The sequence below is a fragment of the Panthera pardus genome, unplaced genomic scaffold (assembly GCF_024362965.1).
Source record: "Panthera pardus isolate Hobbes unplaced genomic scaffold, ASM2436296v1 HiC_scaffold_8, whole genome shotgun sequence".
NCBI classification, from domain to species: Eukaryota; Metazoa; Chordata; class Mammalia; order Carnivora; family Felidae; genus Panthera; species Panthera pardus.
The window spans coordinates 33493360-33507917 of NW_026527013.1; positions in this window are offsets into that span (position 1 = coordinate 33493360).

Here is a 14558-nt window from a genome sequence, read left to right on the forward strand (position 1 = left end):
TTTATTTTAACACATCATCTTGATCTGACTTTATTTTTTAATTGACACCACTGAAGCCCAAAACTATTAAAGCTATATGATCCACTTGCTAAGGCAAGTTGGCATTTATTTCCTAAAGCTGCTTTCCAGATAGCTGAGAACTTTCTCTAGGCTAGTGTTTCCAAACTTTTTTCAATGCTGTTCAGAATAATAAATGCATTTTGTTTCACTACCCAACACATGTACACATATATATGAGACAAAGTCTCATGAAAATATATTTATCCTTTCTGCATAGAATGCACTATGTCAGGGAATATGGCCCACAGCCAAATCTACTCCTTAACCTTTCCGTGTGCAACCAATGAGCTAAAAAAGGTTTTATATTTTTAAATGATTGAGGGGCGCCCGGGTGGTTCAGTTGGTTAAGCGTCTGACTCTTGGTTTCAGCTCAGGTCACGATCTCACATTTCATGGGATCAAGCCCCATGTTGGGCTCGTCAGCCCAGAGCCTGGTTTGGGATTCTTTCTCTCTCCCTCTCTCTGTCCCTCCCCTCACTGGCACTGTCTCTCTCAAAATAAATAAACATTTAAAATAATGATTGAAAAACACATCAAAAGGAGAGTAACATTTATATTGAGACATATTTACAAAACGTTGTGTATGCCTCTAAATGTTTGCATTTATTATCTCATTAAATCTTTACACTATTTGTCTTTCCCTTAATCAAATTCATGACCATAACAGAAGTGGTTAACATAATAGAAATTGGGTAACCATTCTTGAGTGTGCTGGGCATTTTGGTAAATACTTTAGATGATACATTTATTTAATCCTCTCTACTCGATGAGGCAGGAAGCATTAGTATTCCCACTTTACAGGTGAAAAAACAGAGGCTTAACAAGGTTAGGTAACTTGCACAGGAACACACACCTAGGAAGTGTCAGTTGGGATTTGATCTTAGGCTTCTCTGCTTCCAGATCTGTGATTTTTGCTGCCATTGGTGTTTGCAGCTTCTTGACCACAACTGGACACATAGCATGGGCCAGTGCATATTTGCAAAATGAATGAATACATGCATGAATGAAGGAAGGATACAGAGTACAATGATGGTCTCTTATGAGTTTGACCAACTATGGGAACACAGACAAATTAGGTGATTGCTTTGTGCTTTCAAAAGCAAGCAAAGTAAATGTCTCATTTATTGAGTGCCCAAAACTGCATGTAAGTGCCTTCAATACTTTTTCTCATTTGACCCTCATAAGGATGCAATGAGGCAGATGCTATCCCTATTTTACAGAAGAAGAGACTGAGGTTCAGAGAGGTTAAGTACCTTGCCTAGGATGACACAACTGATATACATACCTGGTGTGAATAACATCATATATTTTTAAGTGTATTTATTTACTCAGAGAGAGAGAGGACACGAACACGGTAGGGGCAGAGAGAGAAGGAGAGGGAGAATCCCAATCACGCTCCACACTGTCAGCCCAGAGCCTATCGCAGGGCTCCATCTCACGAACCGTGAGATCATGACCGAAGCCAAAATCGAGAGTCAGATGCTTAACCAAGTGAGTCACCCAGGCACCCCACTAACATCATATGTTTAATCACTATGCCATGTACCTCCATTTATTAACTTCTTTTTTTTTAAAAAAATCTATTTATTGGAGTACCTGGGTCACTCAGTCAGTTAAACCTCCAACTCTTGATTTTAGCTCAGGTCATGATGTCCAGTTATAAGATTGAGCTCCACTTCAAGCTGTACCCTGGGCATGAAGCCTGCTTGGGATTCTCTCTCTCCCTCTCTGCCCCTGCCTTGCTCCTGCACATACACTCTCTCTCTCTCTTTCAAAATAAATAAACAAACATTTAAAAAAAAACCAATTTCTCTATGAAGAAGTTCAAAACCTAAGGTGGAAGATGTAGATGAAGTCTAGAAGTGTCTTGCAGTATATTTGGTATGAAGACTATTATTAACATGTTGTTGTCTAACCTTTGCCAATTTTCCGCAAATCTAAAACTATTCTAAATATTTTAATGTTTATTTATTTTTGAGAGAGACAGAGCACGAGCAGGGGAGGTGCCGAAAGAGAGGGAGACACAGAATCTGAAGCAGGCTCCAAGCTGTCAGCACAGAGCCCAACGCAAGGCTTGAACTCATGAACCGTGAGATCATGACCTGAGCTGATGTCAGATGCTCAGCCTACTGAGCCACCCAAGCACCCCTAAAACTAGTCTAAAATTAACAGTTTATTTAAAAAGACACTGAAGCACATGAGCAATGTTTAATTGGCCATTAGGCAAATGCAAACCAAAACCACAATAAGGAGCTACTCTACACCCACTAGGATGGGTATGATATTTTTTGTAACGGAAACTAACAAAAGGTGAAGATGCGCAGAAATTGAAGTACTTACGCATTGCTGGTCGGACTATAAATGGTGTAGACACTGTGCAAAACAGGTTAACGGTCCCTCCATAAGTTAAACACAGAATGATATATGACCCAACAATCCCACTCCTGGGTTTGTGTACATAACCCAAAAGAACTGAAAATGAGTATAAACAAAAACTTGTACGTGAATATTCATAGCAACACTCACAATAGCCAAAGGTCAAAACAACTCAAATGTCCATCTACTGAAGGATGCAGAACATAATATGGATATCCATACAATGGAATATTATTCAGCTATAAAAAGAAACAAAGTACTGGTCCACGCCACGCCATGGAAGAAACTTGAAAACATGGTGTCAGATGAGAGAAGCCGAAGACAAAAGACCACATATTGTATGATTCCGTGTACATGAAGTGTCCAGAAGAGGCAAACCCATAGACAGAGGATATGAATTAGTGGTTATCAGGAGGCGAGGAGGTGAGGGGAGCGGGAGGAGAAGGGCTGTGTAGTGGTTATGGGATTTCCTTTGGGGGTGCTGAAAATGGTCTAGAGCTAAATAGTGGGGATAGTTGTACAACATTGTGAATGTACTAAATGCCACTGAATTATATACTTTAGAAATATTAAAATGGTGGGGGCGCCTGGGTGGCTCAGTTGGTTGAACACCCAACTTCAGCTTGGGTCGTGGTGTCACAGTTTCTGGGTTCAAGCTTCATGTTTGGCTCTGTGCTGACAGCTTAGGGCCCACTTCAGATTCTGTGTCTCCCTCTCTCTCGGCCCCTCCCCCACTCACTTACTTATGGTGAAATGATTTTTATAGGAGTTGTCACTTAGCCTTAGATTGATGTTGATGACTAACATATACTTCCTTCACTTTTTCCTTTGTATTGGAACTGAGGGTTGCCCAAGTACCTAGTGATCATTATATTAAACGCAAAATGATTTGGTTTGGGAAGGTAACAATCATATTTTTATATCCATATGCGGCTTTCTACATTCTAGGATAAATGTCCTGTGAACAGGTCTTTAAAGTAGTTTCCAAAGGAGAATTAGCAATCCTCTATAACTATTATGTGGGATTATGTTGAAATTAGGCTAAATTGCTATTACTAAAATTTCTAGGATGGTCCCAACCTATTATTAAGTAAGAATAACCATGTAATCTAGGAGTTGATAGAAAAGACTTTATTAAGAAAAAAGATGTCTGCTTCTCCTTTCCTTCCCTTTTAAGGATAACTAAGCTGTCACTATGAATATCAAGACTGCTATTTCTTCTTATATTTGCATATGGCGTCCTCCCAGGTAATTTATGGAGCAAATCCTGACAAAGCTCCTGAAGTAAGCATATAACTCCTCTACTGTCATTAGTAACAGAAAGGCCAAAACATTTAACGAGGCAGAGGGAATTCATCTCTCAGACGGTTCAAACACAAGACTCTCTGCCTTTATACCATACCTAATTCTTCCACGCACACAACTCAGCCTTCCTAAGTAAGACAGTGACACTTCCAGGGGTGCCTGGGTGGCTCAGTCGGTTAAAGCGTCCGACTTCGGCTCAGGTCATGATCTTGCGGTTCGTGAGTTCAAGCCCCGCGTCGGGCTCTGTGCTGACAGCTCAGAGCCTGGAGCCTGTTTCAGATTCTGTGTCTCCCTCTCTCTCTGACCCTCCCCCGTTCATGTTCTGTCTCTCTCTGTCTCAAAAATAAATAAACGTTAAAAAAAAAATTAAAAAAAAAAAAAAGACAGTGACACTTCCAGAACCCTGCCCTCTAGCCTCTGCTCCTTTTCCTCTCTGGCTCTCCAGGGAGTTGAGGAATGCTGGGAAATAGCCGCGGGGCTTGGCTTTCGGTTGGTCAACCCTGGTGTTCATCTCTCTACGGGACATTTTTGATTTCCATTCTTGGCGCGAAACTACAGCACAACAAAACTTGCCAGCTGACTCAACACTGGTCCAAGGTTGGTACAGGAGGAGGGAGTCAGATGGATATCTGAGGAGGGAAGGATTCAACAAATTTCCCAGCCCCGTTCGTACACTCTAGTCTTACCAAAAACAGCAAGCAAGTTTGACTGCCCTATTGGATTAAAACAATCAAAATGGCTGAAAACCCCTTATTATTTGACTCCTCCAGCTAGGTTAAATGCCCTGTATTTGTTTTAGTGGCGCGTATACTTCTTCATTCAGGCATTAACTCATTCCAAAATATTTACAGAGTGCCTACTATGTACCAACAGCTTGCTAATCACTGGGTACTGATTCAGCCTTACATTTCAATAAATATATTTAATGAGCACTTAATACATGTCAGGGATTTGTGCTACTGAGGAAAAAGTAGGCAAGGAAGTAGATAAAGGCTCCATTCTTATGGAGCTTACATTTTAGTGGGGCAATACAAAAATGAGAATATAGAGTCTTTGAATAGCCTAGGTGCTAGGCACTGGGGGCAAAGGCAGTCGTCAGGCTCAGATTTGGGATTGCTGTTAGGTACAATGAGGTCAGGGAGACCTCTTGGCTAAGTTCATATTTGAGCAGAAAACTGACGGAAGCGAGAGAGCAGACTAAGTGGCTGTCCTGGAGACAGCGTTCCAGGCAGAGGGGACAGCAGGGGAAAAGGCCGCAAGGTGGGAGTGTGCTTGGTGTGACTGGGAAATACAAAGGCGAAAACAGTACAGAGTGTTTTTACCCTCATGGAATATAGCGTTCCATGGTTATGGAGACAGCAATCAACTACCTCCCAGATGGATGTCTAAATCCGAAGGGCCTATATGCCAAGAGGGAAACACAGATGGGGCTGGAAGATCCTATAAAGACACCTGATCAAATCTGAGGGAAGGATTCTTGTGGGGACTGTCCTTTAAACTGAAATCCACATGGGGTGCCTGGGCGGCTCAGTTGGTTGAGCCTCCAACTTCGGCTCAGGTCGCCATCTCGCGGTCCGTGAGTTTGAGCCCTGCGTCAGGCTCTGTGTTGACAGCTCGGAGCCTGGAGCCTGCTGTGGATTCTATGTCTCCCTCTCTCTCTGCTTCTCCCTTATTCGCGCTCTGTCTCTGTCTCTCTCAAAAATGAATAAACATAAAAAAAATTAAAAAAAAAAACTGAAATCCACATAAGAAGGAGAGGGTAGCTTGGTGAAGAGGAATAAGACTATGGGGCATTAGGGGGATATTTCCTGTACAGGGAGCAGAGTGTGTTCAAAGGGGTGGAAGGGAACAGGGCTTATTCTGAGAAACAAAACAAAACAAAAAATCCAGGCATCTGCCTTGCAGAGAATGAAGAGGAAAGAATCCCTGATAAGCTGGAAGATCTGAGCAGGGGACAAATCAACCAGGGTCTCTACAGTCTGTAATCACTCAACTGTTGAAGTAAATACACTTACTGTCTGCCTTCTCTGTGGAGCAAGTTCCAGGGGGCTAGGACCCTGTCTTGTTCACTCCCGCGTCCCCAGCTCCCCTGGGGCCCTAGGTTGCGGCCGCAGCAGGGGCACAGTTTGTCCTTACCGACTGGCTGGCCGGCTGCCTGGCTGGCCGACATCTCCAGCCATCTAACAACCATCTGAAAGCCTCAATAGTGAAACTGCTGCTTATGTTTTGTGCACAGTTGGCTCAGCCAGATTCGGGGTTTAGAAAAAACCAAACAGACTCGGCAGCATTCAAAGCTGTGATTTCTGTTTCAAAATCATGGATAAAAGCTGACCAGGACAGTGGAGAACTCCTCCCCCTGAGAAGTGGAATCCAAGTGCCGCTTTTCTGCCTTAGCCATACTGAGATGGGCAGGGCTCTCAGCTCAAACTGGCCATCATGCCCTTCTGGGGACGTATGCTTACTTGCACAGCATTACAGAGTAGAGCCGTCAGATATGAAGGCAGTCTTATTTTTTTATTTCGGGAAGGTGCGTGGTATTACTTAAGACCCCCGGAGCCCACCCAGCAGACTGACTGCCAGGGCGTCTTCACTTGGGGGGGGGGGGGGGGAGGCGGGGAGAATAAAAACTCTGGGACAAAGTGCAGAGATTTAGCCAGTCTTCATGGTGTAAGCCTGCAGATTAACCTTTCGGAGACCCTTCCTCATACTTGCGTCCTCAGCCTCCACTTCCCTTTCTCCCCCTTCCCAGCAGCCCTCATGTTCCATTTGGGGAGAGCTGTGGTTCAGGGGAAGTGAACGCCACCCTCCCCAGTGCGGGGGGATAGCCCCACTCGGTTCACCTGGCCGCAGTCGCAGGTGCAGGGCCTTGCACATGGAATGCTGGGAAAGACGCTCCCTTCCTCCTAGGCTGTGCGCTGGTGTTGCAGATACAGAGACCGGAACAGCGATGGCCATTTTGGCCACCAAAAGGTCACAGCACCCTGGGGCCAGCCCCAATGCAGAGGAGGCCGGAGTTGAGGAAAGAGCAGTGGAGCCCCCCCAAACACTGTGGCTCTCAGAATCAAATCTTACCTGAATGCTACCCTGTTTCTGGACTCTTCCATTAAGTAAGTCTGTACGTGCCATTTCTTGTTTCAACTGAGACTTCTGTAACCGGTGGCGGCACCGCCGGAGATAATAAGGGTGATGAAAATCCAGAAACAATTTTCTGTCCTCTAAATGTACAGCTGTATGTCGCAAATCAGAAGGTGGTGGAACTTCTACAAGACCCATCTTCTCTTAATTTTTTTAAGTGAAATCTTCCAAAAGTTAATGCCTTAAATATGTGTAATTCTGAATAAGTAAAAATGCACGTGTCTTCTTAAAAATGCCAACAGTATGAAGGGTATACAGGAAAGGAAGTCTCCATCCCCTCTTCTCAGCTCCCCTCCCCAAAGGCAACATTTTATTTTATTTTATTTTATTTTATTTTATTTTATTAACTGTATTTTGAGACAGAGAGAGCATGGGGGGGGGGGGGGGTCGGTGCGGGAAGCCGGAGGTTGGGGGGAAATCCCAAGCAAGCTCCACATTGTGTTAGCAGAGAGCCCAAGGCAGAATTCGATCCCTTGCACCTTGGGATCGGGACCTGAGCCGAAATCAAGAGTCTGACCCTCGGCGGTGTGTCTGACTTCGGCTCAAGTCATGATCTTGCAGTTTGCGAGTTTCAGCCCTGCGTGGGGCTCTCTACTGTCAGCACAGAACTCGCTATGAGTCCTCTGTCCTCCTCTCTCTCTGGCCCTCCCCCCCAAATAAATAAACATTAAAAAAAAAAAAAAAAGTCCGACCCCCATTGACTGAACCACCCAGGCGCCCCAAGGCAGCATTTTAACTACACACTTTAACTTATTGTGTATACTTCCTTAGATATTCTGTACATAGACCTCCCTTTTTGTGTACAAAATGCTGTTGCGTGCTGTCAGCCTCTTGCTCAGAAATATATCTCAGAGTTTGTTCCATATCAGGAAAATATTTCAGCTGCTTCTTAAATATGGCAACATGGCTAGGATTTTTTTTTTTTTTTCATTTCATTGCTACCTGCAAACAGGGGGAGTAATTAGGTTTGTTTAGTCAGTGTCGTAAAGCGACAGCAACAAACCTTCACAGTCTTCTGAGGAAAACCATTTACAATTATTAAACAGCTCCCAACTATTCCATTTTTTTTGGTTCTCTAATTTATTTAACCAAGCTCCTACAGAGTGTTATTTAGGCTGTGACCTTTAGCTGTCTTACACAAAGCTGCAACAAATTTTGCTATGTATGCTCCTTTGTTTGAAAGCGGTGTAAAATGTTCTCAACGACAGGCTATATAAATCTAGGCTGTTGAACCAAAAGTTTTAAATTTGGGACCCTGAGCAAAAGAATTCAAAATCTGGTTGTTGTGGGCTGTGGGCTTTTTTCCCCTCTTTCTTTCTTTTATTTTTGGCATTTAACCCTTCTCTCCCCCCCCCCCCCCCCCCCCCAATAGATGAGCTCCTCTTTCTCATTCATTGGCTCATCCGTTCGTTTATTCAACAAATACTTATTAAGCACTCGCTATTTGCCCGGGAATATTTTGGGTCCTCACCTCAAAGCCCTAACATAACATGTTCATTTGAGAAGAAGGTGGAAGGAGCAATGAATATACAATCCTCTGTGGTTATTGAGACATAATAATATCTAAGGGATTTGGGTCGTTAACAGCTTCACACTTACTTCAGTACAAACCAACTCATTCTTGGACCTGCATCAGAAGGCGTCATTTCTGTGCTAGATTATTCAGTATTTCTAAGAAAAAAGGCAAGGAAGCAGCAGTGCCTTTCTAAACAGAGCCTTCCACGTGATCCGTCCTTGCAAAAAAACAGCTCCAGGCCATTCATTAAGCTTGAATGCCCTTGAGGCTTCTCTGTAGCTCTAGCTCTCTGGCCAAGGCTGATTGGATCAGGGGAAAGCACAGGACCTAAGGGCAGCCACTTTATAGGTTGGCTGGTGGCCCTTGAGTCGGCCCGGCTCTAGAGCTTTGTCCAATAGGAATGGTGGTAACAACATTGCACCAATCAGATTCTCTCTTTGAGTTGAGCTACGGAGAAAACAGAATAAATGTTTAGCTAAGGAAGCAAAACCCCGAAGAGAGTAGTGGCCGATCAGGTAACTGTTGAGGTCCTGTAGTCAAGGTTTTCAAACCCAGTGGTTGCCCAAAACTAACCAGAGCAGGTGTCTGCCTTAATTCTAAAAAAAAAAAAAAAAGTCCGACCCCCATTGACTGAACCACCCAGGCGCCCCAAGGCAGCATTTTCTCACACTTGAGCAGGTCAGCCTTGAGTCCGGACTATTCCATTAAGTAAGCCCGTGTGTTCTGTTTATTGTTTCAATGGAAACTTGTGGCTGGTAGCCAAATCATCCAGTGTGGTAAGGTTGATGGAAATCCAGAAACAATTTTCTGTCCTCACCTGGAGGGCCTGTTAAAACACAGATGATAGTTCCACCACCGAAATTTCTCATTCAGTGGATCTAGGAGTTGATGCCGAGAATTTACATTTCCACCAAATTCCTGATTGGTGCTATGCTGGTGATCCAAGGACCACACTCTGAGAACCACTGTTCCATAGAAAAACTTGCATCCGTTTAAGTCTCTGTAAAGTATATGGGTCCTGTTCTTACCGCTAGGCCAGAGCATTCCATGGTCTGGATTTCTGTTATATCATTGTCCCACAGAGCTGAAATTCCTGATTGCCTTATTTTTTTTGCAGGTCCTTAAAACATCTCCACATTATCTGAGCTAATATGAGTGAATCCTTACCACGATATGAGCCGAACACCTAGAATATAGTAACAGTTATCATTTATTGAGTCCTAACTCTGTACACGTAGAAATCATTCCATACATGATAACTAAATGTTCTCTCAGGAATCACAATGAGTCCTATGAATATTTTGTCTCCAAATTCATTATTGCACTGTTATTTATTTTGTACTTTTCTTTTTAAAAATGTTTAATTTCCTCTTGATTCTTACCATCAAGTACATAAGAAGCAATTTTGTCTCACCATTTGCAATTTTCTCTACACGTGCAATGTTCCATTCCATCATATCCTCAGAAAATATTAAAACTCGGAGAAAATAAGAAGCAATGATAACAAAATGACACTGAATTCTTCAAAATGAATTCAAAATGAGACCTAGATACACTGTTTCTGACAATAAGTATGTTATTAAAATGTCTTACCTATGAGGAAATCTTAGATCACATTTATTACAAACAGTAGGAGGAAGATTTATCAGAAGTTAGTTGATATCAGGCCTCATCCTTATGATCCCAGGTATCATCATTTACTTTCTGTGTATGTTTTTTGTCAAACGAAAGGGGAATATTTAGGGGCACTGGGATGGCTCAGTTGGTTAGGCATCTGACTCTTGGTTTTGGCTCAGGTCATGATCTCACAGCTTTGTGGGTTCGAGCCCCACATTGGGCTCTGTGCTGAGAGTATGGAGCCTGCTGGGGATTCTCTCTCTCCCTCTCTCTCTGCCCCTCCTCCACTTATGCTGTCTCTGTCTCTCTCAAATAAATGAAGTAAAAAAAAATTTAAAAAATGAAAGGAAATACTTATTTTATGATTATTTCTTGTATTTTTCCCTCCCCTGGACTTGGAACTTCATGAGATCAGCAAGAAGGTCCATTTGTCTGTCAGGTTTTTTTCTCAGTGCCTCAAACACATGACAGGTATACAATAAATATTGGTAGATGTTATGGACTCAGTGTTTGTGTTCTCTCAAAATCCTAACTCCCAATGTCATGGAATTCAGAGGTGAAAACTTTGGGAGGTAATTAGGTCATGGGGTAGAGCCCCCATGAGTGGAATCAGTGTCCTTATAAGAGGCCAGATTTCTCCCATGCCTACTTTTTACCATGTGAAGATACCGTGAGAAGAGAGCAGTCTACAACCTAGAAGGGGGCACTCACCAGAACCCAACCATGCTGGCACTCTGATCTTGGATGCCCAGCTTCCAAGACTCTGAGAAATAAATTTCTGTTGTTTACAAGCCACCCGGTTATGGTACTTTGTTTCAGCAGCCCAAGCAAGACTAAGACTAGAATTGAATTCATCCAGCCATATATCTATTATGAAAATGTACTAAGGCAGGAATAGCAAAGTAGTAAAATAATGACATGAAAATAATTAAACTAAATTAATAAATTGAAAATTAGAGGCTCCTGGGTGGCTCAGCCGGTTAAGCGTCCAACTTTAGCTCAGGTCATGATCTCACAGTTTGTGAGTTCAAGCTCTGTGTCAGGCTCTGTGCTGACAGCTCAGAGCCTGGAGCCTGCTTTGGATTCTGTGTCCCCCTCTCTGCCCCCTCCCCCACCCCCACCCCTCAAAATAAATATTAAAAAAATTTTTTTAAGAAAATTAAAAAGATCATTTAGTAATGATTGGATTTAGTAATCCAATGAAAACAAAGGAGAAGCAACATGGCGAGGAATTTCTTTATTCATTCTGTTGATAGGAATACTACCTGTGGTCAAGGGCAAATTATTTGGTTTGTTTAATCAGTTGAAGTAAGGCAGCCACCTTCACAGACTTCTGGGGAAACAATACATTTAAAATGATTGTGTTCTACATCCTATAAAAGAAATCTAAGAGAGCCCATAATAAAAATGACAGTCTGATACACCAAAATGGCTCCTTTCATCTAAAGACCTTGAGGTATTTTGCAAATGATAATTATCTCTTACATCATCCCCTCTGAGGTAAGAATTATTTTCCCCATTTATAACTGAGCCTACATAAAATTATTTCTCCCAGACGCCCAAGTCATGACGGCTCTTTGAATCCTTTACCTCCTGAGATATGTGTAAGTTAGCCCATAAATCACATTGTTAAAGAAAACTTTAAATCAGGGCAAAGCTAATGTTTGCACTATCAAGAGACTAAGCTCATTAGGGATTTTAGATTTCAAGTAAAAATTCCCAGTGCTGAGTGGAAATGGGAATGGACTGGCAGAATTTCAAGGCAAAAATCGTTTTAGTTCTTCATATTTTAATGACATTTTCAATATTTGGATGGCCTAAGAGATGAATGGACTTCAAAACACATTCTGAAATTGTGGGTGACCTGGAGCCAACATAAAGAATATCTGACCAAGTATACATTCTCAAAGGAATGATAATAAAATCCTAGACTGGGAGAATGTGCCATTTTCTTGCCCAAGTCCAGAGATATTCACCATGGCGGATCAAACTTTTAATATCTGGTCACAACAGGACATCATTCTTAATGATACCCAGCTGCCGAGAGTATGTGCTTGGAATTTTCATCCTTACCTTTGTGCTGTGACAGACCCTATGATTTAGATTTGTAAAATTTTAAATTTTATTTGCAAAGAAATACAACTGTCAAGAAGTCTTAAGGATATACAAAAAAACTTCACACATCCCTTCCCTAGATTCACCAATTGTTCATGTTTTGACCATTTATTTGGTCATTTTCATTTCTATAATTTTCTCCCTCACCATTTGCAAGTAAGTTGCATTCATCATGTTCTCTTACCCTTAAATTCTTCAGTATGTGTTTTCTAAGAACAAGGACATTTTCTTACATAACCCACTACAGCTATGTACTTCATGTAATTAAATATTGATCAATACTTTTATTTAATCCACTGTCTATATTCCAATTTTTGTTGACTGGTCCAATATACGAATCTTTATTGCATTTTTTTTCCTCCAGTGCAGTATTCAGACCAAAACTGTATATTACATTTTGTTATTATGTCTCGTTTAATTTTGATCAGTTCTTTGGCCTTTCTTATCTTTCGTGACAATGACATTTTTGAAGAACACAGGTCCATTTTTTATTAATGTTTATTTATCTTTCAGAAATAGAGTGTGAACTGGGGCGGGGCAGAGAGAGAGGGAGACACAGAATCTGAAGCAGGCTCCACGCTCTGAGCTGTCAGCACAGAGCCAGATTCAGGGCTCGAACCCACAAACGGCGAGATCATGACCTGAGCTGAAGTCGGATGCTTAACCGACTGAGCCACCAAGGCGCCCCAACACAGGTCCATTTTAAAATATATTACATAGAAAAAAATTTTTGAGCAATGTAGCTTTTGCAGTTCTTACTACTATTTTCTTTGTTCATTCATTCTTTGTTCATTTCTTTGTTCATATAAGATACTGAAAACTCATTAACTTAAATTCTGCTAAATTGAAATTTGTGACGTTGTTGAAATGTTCTCTATCATCTCAATGCACTAAGCAAATTTTTAAAAACTAGATAGTTGTAAGGGTGCCCATTTACCTTACTTAAGGAAATCAATAGTACCTTGCTTAGGCACTATTTATATACAATGGATGGGTTCATTGCAAATAGCTGCATACTATTTATTTAGTTATTTAGTTAAATGTAGGGGACTGTGTTTCTGTTTACTTGTTGTTATCCCCGCACAACCACGTTTCAGCTGCAGACAAGATGACTGATGCTCATGGAGAAGGAATTAGCCCCCAGTCACACAGCTATTAAGTGGCACAGCAGGGATTTGAATCTGTCTCTAAGTTTCACCTTGACTAGGCTACCGTGTGCCAGACCGGTTTGCATGGTATGCGTCCTTACAGTGCCGAATTTCTGGTAGGCAAAATAAACGTAGTCAGACCCAAGCAAATCAACTTCTCTAAAAAAAAAATCTTTAAGGATTAAAAAAATGCTATTTCAAGGAAATCAGCAATGCAGTATTTGTGGGGAAAGTAGAACTTTGGACTTCTTTTCACTTGCCTTTTAAGGTTGTTTTTATTTTGAAATACTAGATGGGGTGTGGGATGGAGCCTTCATAATCTTTCCTAACCTCGAAGCCTCTTAAAATTCTAAATCCAGCCCTGAGTCCTTTAAAGGTAAGAAAACATCATTTCATTTAAGAGTATTCTTTTTATTATTTTAAACTTTTTAAAAGTTTGTTTATTTATTTTGAGAGAGAAAGCACAATTGGGGAAGGGCAGAAAGAGAGTGAGCGAGAGAGAATCCCCAGCAGGATCTGTACTGTCAGGGCAGAGCCAGATGCGGGGCTCAAACCCACGAACAGTGAGATCCTGACCTGTGCCGAAGTCAGACACTCAACTGACTAATTCACCTAGGCACCCCACTTTTTATTATTTTAGAGAAAACTTCCCTCACGCTGAGTTAATGAACTTTTCCTGCAAAATACAGTTGTGAGAGAATTTGCTTTAGAATCACCCAACTCAGAGCACATACTGAATGTATGTACATTCCTAAGATAAAAGGAATTGCCTAATAGAAAATACACACGTTTCTGTTATGAGAAAGTTACAATGGCGATTGTAGGGTAGCATCCCTTTCTGATGTGTCATTGTTTTTCTTTCGTCAGCTAAGGATTAAATTCTTTCTTCATATCCTGATAAAGTGCCCATCTGAACACTTAATAGCCCACTCTACTTACAGTTGATTTTCATTAAATACTTTTTTTGTATTTATTTATTTATTTTTTGTTGTTTTGTTTATTTATTTTTGAGACAGAGAGAGACAGAGCATGAACAGGGGAGGGGCAGAGAGAGAGGGAAACACAGAATCTGAAACAGGCTCCAGGCTCTGAGCTGTCAGCACAGAGCCCGACGCGGGGCTCGAACTCACGGGCCGTGAGATCATGACCTGAACCGAAGTCGGATGCTTAACCAACCAAGCCACCCAGGCGCCCCTCATTAAATACTTTTTATGTTTTGTTTTATATTGGGGTCCATAGAGGGATGATAATTTTGGGAAGGGTCTGTTAAGAGTATGAAAGGAATT